Consider the following 10,726-nt stretch of genomic DNA (forward strand, 5'->3'; position numbering starts at 1 on the left):
TTCCACAAAAAGTTAAAAATAGAGCTATCCTACAATCCAGCAATTGCACTACTATGTATTTACCCAAAGGATACAAAAATACTGATTTGAAGGGACACATGCACCCCAATGTTTGTAGCAGGACTATGGACAATAGCTAAATTATGGAAGGAGCGCAAATGTCCAACAACAGATAAATGGATAAAGAAGTTGTGGTGTATACACACAATGGACTATTATTAAACCATTAAAAAAGTGAAATCTTGGGACACCTGGAGGACACAGTCAGTTAAGCATTGATTCTTGGTTTCAACTCAGGTGGTAATCTTAATGCCCTGACCTCAGGATTGTGAGATTGAGCCCTGCACTGGGCTCTACACCTGGCACAGAATTTGCCCGAGACTCTCTCTTCTCTCCCTCCTGCTCTCACTGTTTCTCTCTCTAAAATAAATAAATAAATAAATCTTTAAAAAAAAAATAATGAAATCTTGCCATTTACAAGGGCATGGATAGAGCCAGTGCATGATGCTTAGCAAGAAATAAGTCAGAGAATGACAAGTACTGTATGATTTCACTACTGTATGGAATTTAAGAAATGAAACAGATGAACATAGTGGGGGAAAGAGCCAAACCATTAAACAGCCTTTTAACTATACAGAACAAACAAAATGAGGGTTGCTGAAGGGGAGGTGGTTGGGGGATGGGCACAAAGGGTGATGGGAATTAAAGAGGGCATGTACTGTGATTATCACTGGGCCTTGGATGTACGTGATAAATCTCTCAATTCTACTCCTGAAAATAATATTACACTATATGTTAACTAAGAGGAATTTAAACAAAAACTTGAAACAAAAATACAAAAAATGAAATAGATTATATTTACAATAGCTTCCTTTAGTAATTTATTCTGTAGTGGATACTTTACATAAACATCTTATTTTTGAAAGATCAAGTGATTTCAGAATCTTGCATTATAACCCAGTAGAAATATAACGGCATTCAGTCTCCCTCCATGTTATGGAGTAGATAAAACCAGTGATTCTGCTGATTTTGAGTGGAAACAGAATTTAAAGATCATTCAGACATCAACTGTGAAGCATTCAGTTTTCAAACCTGATCCTGAGAGTCAGCACACAAAGAACTATACCAGGAAGGAGAATCTTTCTCATTTCCCCTGAACCTCCACCTCCAGCCCTCACTCTCCTGTCATCCCTACCCACTGACTCATCTCCTTCAGGGCACAGTGAGTCTTCACATAAGAAATATCTCCTTCTAGAAGGTGCCTTATTTCCCCATGTACAAGGGATCATATTCAGACGATAGAGTCACCTCCTGCAAATAAATTGGGACAGGTCTGGTTCTCCAAAGAAACAGAGAAAATGATATGAGGAGTTAATACATGGCAAATAACCCTATGAAAAGACTGAAAATCTCACAATAATCAAGAAAACTCTAATTGGAAGGACACTAAGAATGGGTGAAGGTGGTCACAAGTTACAAACTTTCAGCTACGAGATTAATAAATTCTGGGGATTAACGTTATAGCATGGTGACAACAGTTAATACTACTGAATTGTATATTTGAAAGTTGCTAAGACACTAGATCTTAAAATTTCTTGTTTCAAGAAAAAAATTGTAACTATTAAGGATCTATACTTGAGGAACTATAGAACACTCATGAAAGAAATTGAAGAAGACACAAAAAGATGGAAGACCATTCCATGCTCTTGGATCGGAAGAATAAACATTGTTAAAATGTCTATACTGCCTAGAGCAATCTATACTTTTAATGCCATTCCGATCAAAATTCCACCGGCATTCTTCAAAGAGCTGGAGCAAATAATCCAAAAATTTGTATGGAATCAGAAGAGACCCCGAATCGCTAAGGAAATGTTGAAAAACAAAAATAAAGCTGGCGGCCTCACCTTACCTGATTTCAAGCTTTATTACAAAGCTGTGATCACCAAGACAGCATGGTACTGGCATAAAAACAGACACATAGACCAGTGGAACAGAGTAGAGAGCCCTGATATGGACCCTCAACTCTATGGTCAATTAATCTTCGACAAAACAGGAAAAAATATACAGTGGAAAAAAGACAGTCTCTTCAATAAATGGTGCTGGGAAAACTGGACAGCTATATGTAGAAGAATGAAACTCGACCATTCTCTTACACCGTACACAAAGATCAACTCAAAATGGATAAAAGACCTCAACGTGAGACAGGAATCCATCAGAATCTTAGAGGAGAACATAGGCAGTAATCTCTTTGATATCAGCCACAGCAACTTCTTTCAAGATACGTCTCCAAAGGCAAAGGAAACAAAAGCGAAAATAAACTTCTGGGACTTCATCAAAATCAAAAGCTTCTGCACAGCAAAGGAAACAGTCAAAAAAACAAAGAGGCAACCCACGGAATGGGAGAAGATATTTGCAAATGACAGTACAGACAAAAGGTTGATATACAGGATCTATAATGAACTCCTCAAACTCAACCCACATGAAACAGACAAACACATCAAAAAATGGGCAGAAGATATGAACAGACACTTCTCCAATCAAGAAATACAAATGGCTATCAGACACATGAAAAAATGTTCATCATCATTAGCCCTCAGGGAGATTCAAATTAAAACCACATTGAGATATCACCTTACACCAGTTAGAATGGCCAAAATTAACAAAATAGGAAACAACATGTGTTGGAGAGGATGTGGAGAAAGGGGAACCCTCTTACACTGTTGGTGGGAATGCAAGTTGGTGCAGCCTCTTTGGAGAACAGTGTGGAGATTCCTCAAGAAATTAAAAATAGAGCTTCCCTACGACCCTGCAATTGCACTCCTGGGTATTGACCCCAAAGATACAGATGTTGTAAAAAGAAGGGCCATCTGTACCCCAATGTTTATAGCAGCAATGGCCACAGTCGCCAAACTATGGAAAGAACCAAGATGCCCTTCAACGGATGAATGGATAAGGAAGATGTGGTCCATATACACTATGGAGTATTATGCCTCCATCAGAAAGGACGAATATCCAACTTTTGTAGCAACATGGACGGGACTGGAAGAGATTATGCTGAGTGAAATCAGTCAAGCAGAGAGAGTCAATTATCATATGGTTTCACTCATTTGTGGAGCATAACCAATAGCACGGAGGACAAGGGGCGTTACAGAGTAGTAGGGAATTTGGGTAAATTGGAAGGGGAGGTGAACCATGAGAGACTATGGACTCTGAAAAACAGTCTGAAGGGTTTGAAGTGGCGGTGGGGTGGGAGGTTGGGGTACCAGGTGGTGGGTATTATAGAGGGCACAGCTTGCATGGAGCACTGGGTGTGGTGAAAAAATAATGAATAATGTTTTTCTGAAAATAAATAAATTGGGGGAAAAAAAACTATTAAGGTGATGGATGTTTACTAAACTTAATGTGGTGATCATTTCAAGGTATTTATAATTATTATGTTGTGCACCTAAAACTAATACAATATTACATGCCAAATCTGTGTGTGTATTTGTGTATGTGAGTGTGCATTTAAAAACTGAAGGAGAGTGGTGCCTGAGCAGTTCAGTCAGTTAAGCATCTACCTTCAGCTCAGGTCATGATCCCGAGGTCTTGGGACTGAGCCCCATGTCAAGCTCCCTATTCAGTGGGGAGTCTGCTTCTCTCTCTCCCTCTCTCTCCTGGCTCATGGTCTCACTCTCACTCTTTCTTTATCTCAAATAAATAAATAAAATCCTTAAAAATAAAATAAAACAAAAACTGAAGGAGAGAGAAAGAAAAAGACAATGAGATACTTTCACCCACTTGTAACAGTGGCAGATATTTTTAAGCCTATCAACACCTATCAATGCCCAAGAAATGGAATGACAGGAAGTTCCTTGCATTATGGGATCCAATCAACCTTTAAAACAGAATTTCACACTATCTGGAAAAGTGGAAGATGTGCTTGCCCGACCACACTGCAATCCCCATATTAGAACCCATTTGGGTAGTAATTACCAAACAGCAGGTAGATGCAGCGTGCTTCCTGTAGTGCTGATTCTCACAGCAAAAAATATAGTAGCCGCCTAAATACCAAAACAAGCATATATTTAAAATACTGGTGGAAGACTTCTGTTTCTCTCCACGAGACTCGATCCTTTGAGCCACTGTCAAAAATCAACAACCAACATATGGATGGGTCCTGTCGTTTTATCCAATCTGCAACCCTGTGCCGTTTTATGGGTGCATTTAGGCCATTCACATTGAGAGTGATTATTGATAGATCCGTTCTATTGACATCGAGTTACCTTTGAAGTCTTTCTTTCTGTAGACTATCTCTATATTTCTGTTCAATGTTATTCTTGGGATTTTTCCTCTTTTATAGAACCCCCCTTAATATTTCCTGCAGTGTCGGCTTGGTGGTTGCACAGTCTTTTAAGCCTTGCCGATCTTGAAAACTCTTTATCTCTCCGTCCATTCTGAATGTCAGTCTTGCTGGATAAAGTATTCTTGGCTGCATGTTCTTCTCATTTAGTGCCCTGAATATATCTTGCCAGCCTCTTCTTGCTTGCCAGGTCTCTGTGGACAGGTCTGATGTTATTCTGATGGGCTTCCCTCTGTAAGTAAGGAGCCTCTTTGCTCTGGTGGCTTTCAAGAGATTATACCTACAATTATAATTCCTCAATTTGACTATCAGGTGTCGCGATGTTTTTTTGGAATGTATAATCTTGGGTGGAGACCGTTCAGCCTCTAGTACATGAACGCTGGTTCCATTCGCGAGATTGGGAAAATTTTCATGAAGGACTTGTTCCACTATATCTTCTAGACTTCTTTCTTTCTCTTCCCCTTCAGGGATTCCAATAATTCTGACATTGGAACGCTTCATGGCATCATTTATTTCCCTGATTCTGTTTTCGTGGTTTCTAAGCTGTTTGTTCCAGGCTTCCTCCTGATCCTTTCTCTCTATCTGTTTGTCTTCCAGATCACTAATTCTATCTTCTGTCTCAGTTACCCTAGCTTTGAGAGAGTTTAGATTAGATTGGAACTCATTGAGAGCATTGTGAACCTCCTCCCTGGTAGCTTTAAGCTCTGCCCTAACATTGTGAACATCTTGTCTGGTCGCTTTCAGTTCAGCCCTAATCAATTCTGTTTGGTCATCCATGGCTTTCTCCAACCTAGCTATTGCCTGGATAATTGTTAGCCTGAATTCTCTTTCCGACATATTGTCTATGTTGATAGACATTAGCTCTGTTGCAGAAGGTCCATCCTCTGTATTTTTCTTCTGTTGGGCATTCCTCCTCCTAGTCATTTTGGTGGGAGATGACTGAACAGATGTAGCTGGATGTATCAACTGTGGTGCAGTCAAGGTGCATCCTGGAACACTTCTGAGCAGTCAGGATTCCCCACCCAAATGAGAGACAAAAGAAAAGAAAAAGAAAAAAAAAGAGAGAGAGAGACAGGAAAGAAAGGGAAGATGAAAAAGAAGGTTCAGCCCAGATGGGCCCCAAGGTAAGATTTACGAAGTAGACAAACAAAAAGAGATAAAAAGACTGATACAAGTATATGAAAAGAGAAATATATTATATATATATATATGCAAATAAAGAAAGAACCTCATCAAAAATAACCACAAGTGTAAAATTTATATGCTATCAGGACAAACACAAAAAACACAGAAACACTGGTGGAAGAAGATGGGAGAGTTTTTATAAATTCTCAGTGTGTGTGAGGAAGGTTGTTTTGATTCTTCCTGGATGTATCTTGATATCTTTGTTAAAGGACTCAACTTTCCTAAGATAAAGGATTAAAAATTAGTTTACCTATAGGGGTAGTATTGATTGGGGAAAGGGGATTACTTTGAAGTTTAACTCTATATGAATATTAGAGGATAAAAATAAAAAGGAATAAACTAGACTAAACTAAACTAAAATTTAAAAAAAGGAATTCAAAAAAAAATGCAAAAGAAAAACATAGGTGTATGTATCAAAAAGTTCAGGTTAGAAAGGTATTATGGAATTTGATGTACTGTACAACTTGCTGTGATGGTAAATAGGTTAAAAAAATTACCTATGTGTAAAAAAAAAAAAAAATGAACCGGAATAGTGGGAATGAGTGAACAATACAAGTTTTCCTATGAAGTAGTGGCTGTTCTCTTATAGTCCTTTTTTTTTTTTCCTCTTTTTTTTTTTCTTTCTTGGTTTGTTTTCTGGGGGAGGGGCCTGCCACGTGGGTTGTCAGTCAATGATGTTTCTTCAGTTAAGTCCTCCCGCCCCCCTCAAGGGGGTGGAATCTGAGGAAATTGGTTTTTTTCAGGCTTTTTTTCTCTGGCGGCAACTTCTTTCAAGATATGTCTCCAAAGGCAAAGGAAACAAAAGCGAAAATAAACTTTTGAGACTTCATCAAAATCAAAAGCTTCTGCACAGCAAAGGAAACAGTCAAAAAAACCAAAGAGGCAGTCCACGGAATGGGAGAAGATATTTGCAAATGACAGTACAGACAAAATGTTGATATACAGGATCTATAATGAACTCCTCAAACTCAACACACATGAAACAGGCAAACATATCAAAAAATGGGCAGAAGATATGAACAGACACTTCTTCAATCAAGACATACAAATATCTATCAGACACATGAAAAAATGTTCATCATCATTAGCCCTCAGGGAGATTCAAATTAAAACCACATTGAGATATCACCTTACACCAGTTAGAATGGCCAAAATTAACAAAACAGGAAACAACAAGTGTTGGAGGATGTGGAGAAAGGGGAACCCTCTTACACTGTTGGTGGGAATGCAAGTTGGTGCAGCCTCTTTGGAGAACAGTGTGGAGATTCCTCAAGAAATTAAAAATAGAGCTTCCCTACGACCCTGCAATTGCACTCCTGGGTATTTACCCCAAAGATACAGATGTAGTGAAAAGAAGGGCCATCTGTACCCCAATGTTTATAGCAGCAATGGCCATGGTCGCCAAACTATGGAAAGATCCAAGATGCCCTTCAACAGATGAATGGATAAGGAAGATGTGGTCCATATACACTATGGAGTATTATGCCTCCATCAGAAAGGATGAATACCCAACTTTTGTAGCAACATGGACAGGACTGGCAGAGATTATGCTGAGTGAAATCAGTCAAGCAGAGAGAGTCAATTATCATATGGTTTCCCTTGTTTGTGGAGCATAACAAATAGCATGGAGGACAAGGGATGTTAGAGAGGAGAAGGGAGTTGGGGTAAATTGGAAGGAGAGGTGAATCACGAGAGACTATGGACTCTGAAAAACAATCTGAGGGGTTTGAAGTGGCGGTGGGGTGGGAGGTTGGGGTACCAGGTGGTGGGTATTATAGAGGGCACGGATTGCATGGAGCACTGGGTGTGGTGAAAAAATAATGAATACTGTTTTTCTCAAAATAAATAAACTGAAAAAATTTTTAAAAAAATCAACAACCAAAAGCCTTTGAGACAAAATTTTAAATCTTTCAAATGTTCCAATGGGGACTTCTGAGTAACATACAGTAGAACTGGTCACAGAATACAAATCTCTCCACATACCCATACAAATTAAACTCACCAACGAAAGCAGGCAAAGAAAACACTCTATACCCCCACCTTCCACACAAGGAGAAAGCTGAAAATACTGACATGTGACAGACCCTTTAGCTATGAGGGACAATATTTGTGACAGTTGGGTGGGGTCTGTCGGGGAGAGAGTAGGACTGTAGTGATGTGAGATCTGTTTTGGTGATTTTTTGTTGGTCCAGGAAAGTGTTTTCCTTGTTTGTAAGAAATATGCACTAAAGTACTTGGCAGTGGATGGGACATCATGGTGACAGCTTGCTCTCAAATCCTTCCAACTTCATGAGATCTTTGGAGATAGAATGTGTCTCTCTATCACATTCCTATTATAGGATGAATACATGCTATAGATAATTCATTCTGTGAAATACCAGAAGGAGAAGGAACTGAGGGAAGGTTCTTCTTGAGATTTAGGGCTCACTTCCCTGGACAAGCAGGCATGGCCAGACATTCCTGACTCCACAGGTTCCACCTCATGTCCATGCATTCATCATTGTGACCATTTCAGTCACCCACAAAGGGGAAACCTAATCACAACCTTATCTTTGGTGACAATCCAGTGGCTTCTGGCTGTTGTGACCTTAACCTGATACAAGGACTGAGAAGATCCCACAAATCCCCAACCTGCCTCCATCCACTGAGCCCTTAATTCACTTGGGATGAGACAAAGAGACACTCCACACATTCACACAGCACATGCTGTCATGAAATCCTCACCATCAAAAGGCTGTGGACAACTGGAGGAGGCCTGTGCCAGACACAGGGCCCATCTCTATTTGAGGACATGGAAGTAGGATAGCAGGAAACTCCAAATAGGCATCTATTCACGCATTTAAAGGGTTCTGGCCTGATTCCCTATAGTCTCTCTCCAGCAAGTGCATACTCTGGAAGACTCGGAGGATTAAAAAAAAAAAAAAAAAAAAAACGTAAGGGATGGGAGTTCTCAGGCCCAGGGTGAGATGAGAGCTTAGTAGTTGCAGGTAATCTGTCTAAGAAGGAAGCCCCAGGCATAGACCTGGAAATGGGAGCTAAGGTCTGTCTCTGGGAGGAGGGAACCTGGAAGGACCTGACAGTGCCACTGGGAGAATGGGGGCTGACCAACTGGAGGATCCCCTGGGACCAGGATTAAAACCTCCAGAGGAGGTGACTCAGTCTGTTAAGTGTCCAACTGTTAGTATTGGCTCAGTTCATGGTCTCATAGGTTGTGAGATCAAGTCCCATGTGGGGCTCCATGCTCAGTGGGAAGTCTGCTTGAAGATTCTCTCCACCTGCCCCTCGCCCCACTCAGGCATGCTCTCATGCCTTCTCTTTCTCTAAAATAAATAGAAACAGACAGTTGAATATCTAGAAGAAGTTGCAACTACTTTTGCCAAATGACTAGCTGATAAGAAAATCTCTCCAAAAACACACAAGAGGTTGGTACAAAAAGTACCATTACAAGCCGTGAGCATTCCATTTGTCAGGCAACATATTTACAAAAGAAGGATGTAAAGGTAGCAAAGCAAACCAAAGTTCTTTATCCTGCATATCTAAAGATAACCTGTGAGGTAAAGAATAGAACTGAGCAAGGGAAGGACACCGACTATCTCTGAATCTCAGAAATTTGGAGAGCTTGCAAAGACCAAAGAATCAAAGGCCTTGATGGGACTTTACCACGGTCAGGTCCTGTGCAAGAAGAATCAACATGGAGCACCACAGAGGGAGGTTAAGCATCAAGCCATTCTTGGTGCAGGGCTGATGGGAACCTGCATAACCCAAATCCCCAAGGATTGGGGCCTAAAGACTATATATAATTATGCTTCACTAGGTGGGCTGGGCTGAGGACAGCAACAAGGGTTCAAAGGACTGAAGGATAAAGTAAAGAAGAAAACTCTAACATCATCTCAAGGGGACTCCATTCAGCAACTGACCAGGCAGCTCAATTCCTAGACCTTTGAAAAGGCCAGTTGAAGGCCAAAGGTGATCAGAGCTAGTTCTGAGGACCTTATTCTCAAGCACAGATGCTAAAGGAAGTAGAAAGGATGATTCCAGATCACTGTGTTTTTGCCAGTAACACATCATCTCTCCCAATCAGTGAAGTTGCCACTGTCAGACAAAGACCTGAGCAGGTGATTGGCAGACATTACTTCTCTCCTGTGGACAAGATGCAGCTGCTGGAGATGATCACAAACCCCCCCCAAAAAAAATCTAAGGACACAATGCTTCTACTGTAGCACTCCTTCCAAGCAGGGCAAGGTTACCATTGTGATTAAGGATGGACCTGGCTTCTGGACCAACAAGTGTCTCATACCCATGATGTCTGCGTCATCAGTATTCTCCACAAAGGAGATGACTCTAAGAAGTTGGATTCCCTTACCGGGAGCTTTGGCTTTCCCATGGAAGTTGCCACAGTGGTGGGATGAAGTTGGCATGGATGTAGTCAACTTCATAGAAGAGGTAGGCAAAGCTTTTAAGGAGAGGGTTGAAGGCAGAAGCCCAGAGCTTCTAAAGCAGATGGCATCCCAGGGCTTCTGAGGTCATATGTCTGGAAGGGCTTTCACATCTACCAGGAAAAGTGTGAAAAATCAGTTTGAATTCTGAGATGGATAGTATTTTGGTAAGCCTGAATCTGTCTCCTATCTCTGACGGTTCCTCTGACGATGACATCTGGTACTGCCTGGTAACCAGACTCATGAATGAGGCCATCAAGACTGCCCAGAAGAGATATTGGCCACCAGCAGAGGGATACGTGAGAACAATCTTTGGTCCTAGACGCACCCTTACCAGGCCCCTCCTTGGAGGGTCCTGCTTCCACTCTGTGCATCTGTGGGGAGCTCAGAACATGGACCCACTCAGGAAGTACAAGGCTGCCTACAGAAAACAGCTTACCCCAAACCAGCTGCTAAGTGGTTTAATAAATGCTACCAGCCCTGATAAAAAGTTTTACTAGTGAACAGGCACTCACACCCTGCTCCCTGGCTTACTAACTCCGACAAGATGTCATCTACATTTATCAGAGTAACCAGCGGGAAAACAAACTCTGGCACTGGCCATGCACCTTGATTAAAGTGCCTTCAGCTGTAACTCTCTCCCACGGGGTAAAGTCAGGAATACAGTGTAAGAAGATTATACTTGAATTTCCCTATTATACACCCCCCAACCCACAAGAAGTTCACTACTGCCAAGATTGGTCATTCCTGATACAAATCCCAG

At 41.0% G+C, this 10,726-nt stretch overlaps 1 pseudogene; it reads left to right on the forward strand.

Annotated features, from left to right (window-relative positions):
- The first annotated feature begins 8,296 nt into the window (after positions 1–8,296).
- On the forward strand, positions 8,297–10,463 carry LOC122898263 (annotated as a pseudogene).
- The last annotated feature ends 263 nt before the right edge of the window (positions 10,464–10,726 follow it).

This window comes from Neovison vison, chromosome 1 (genome assembly GCF_020171115.1).
Source record: "Neovison vison isolate M4711 chromosome 1, ASM_NN_V1, whole genome shotgun sequence".
Lineage (NCBI taxonomy): Eukaryota > Metazoa > Chordata > Mammalia > Carnivora > Mustelidae > Neogale > Neogale vison.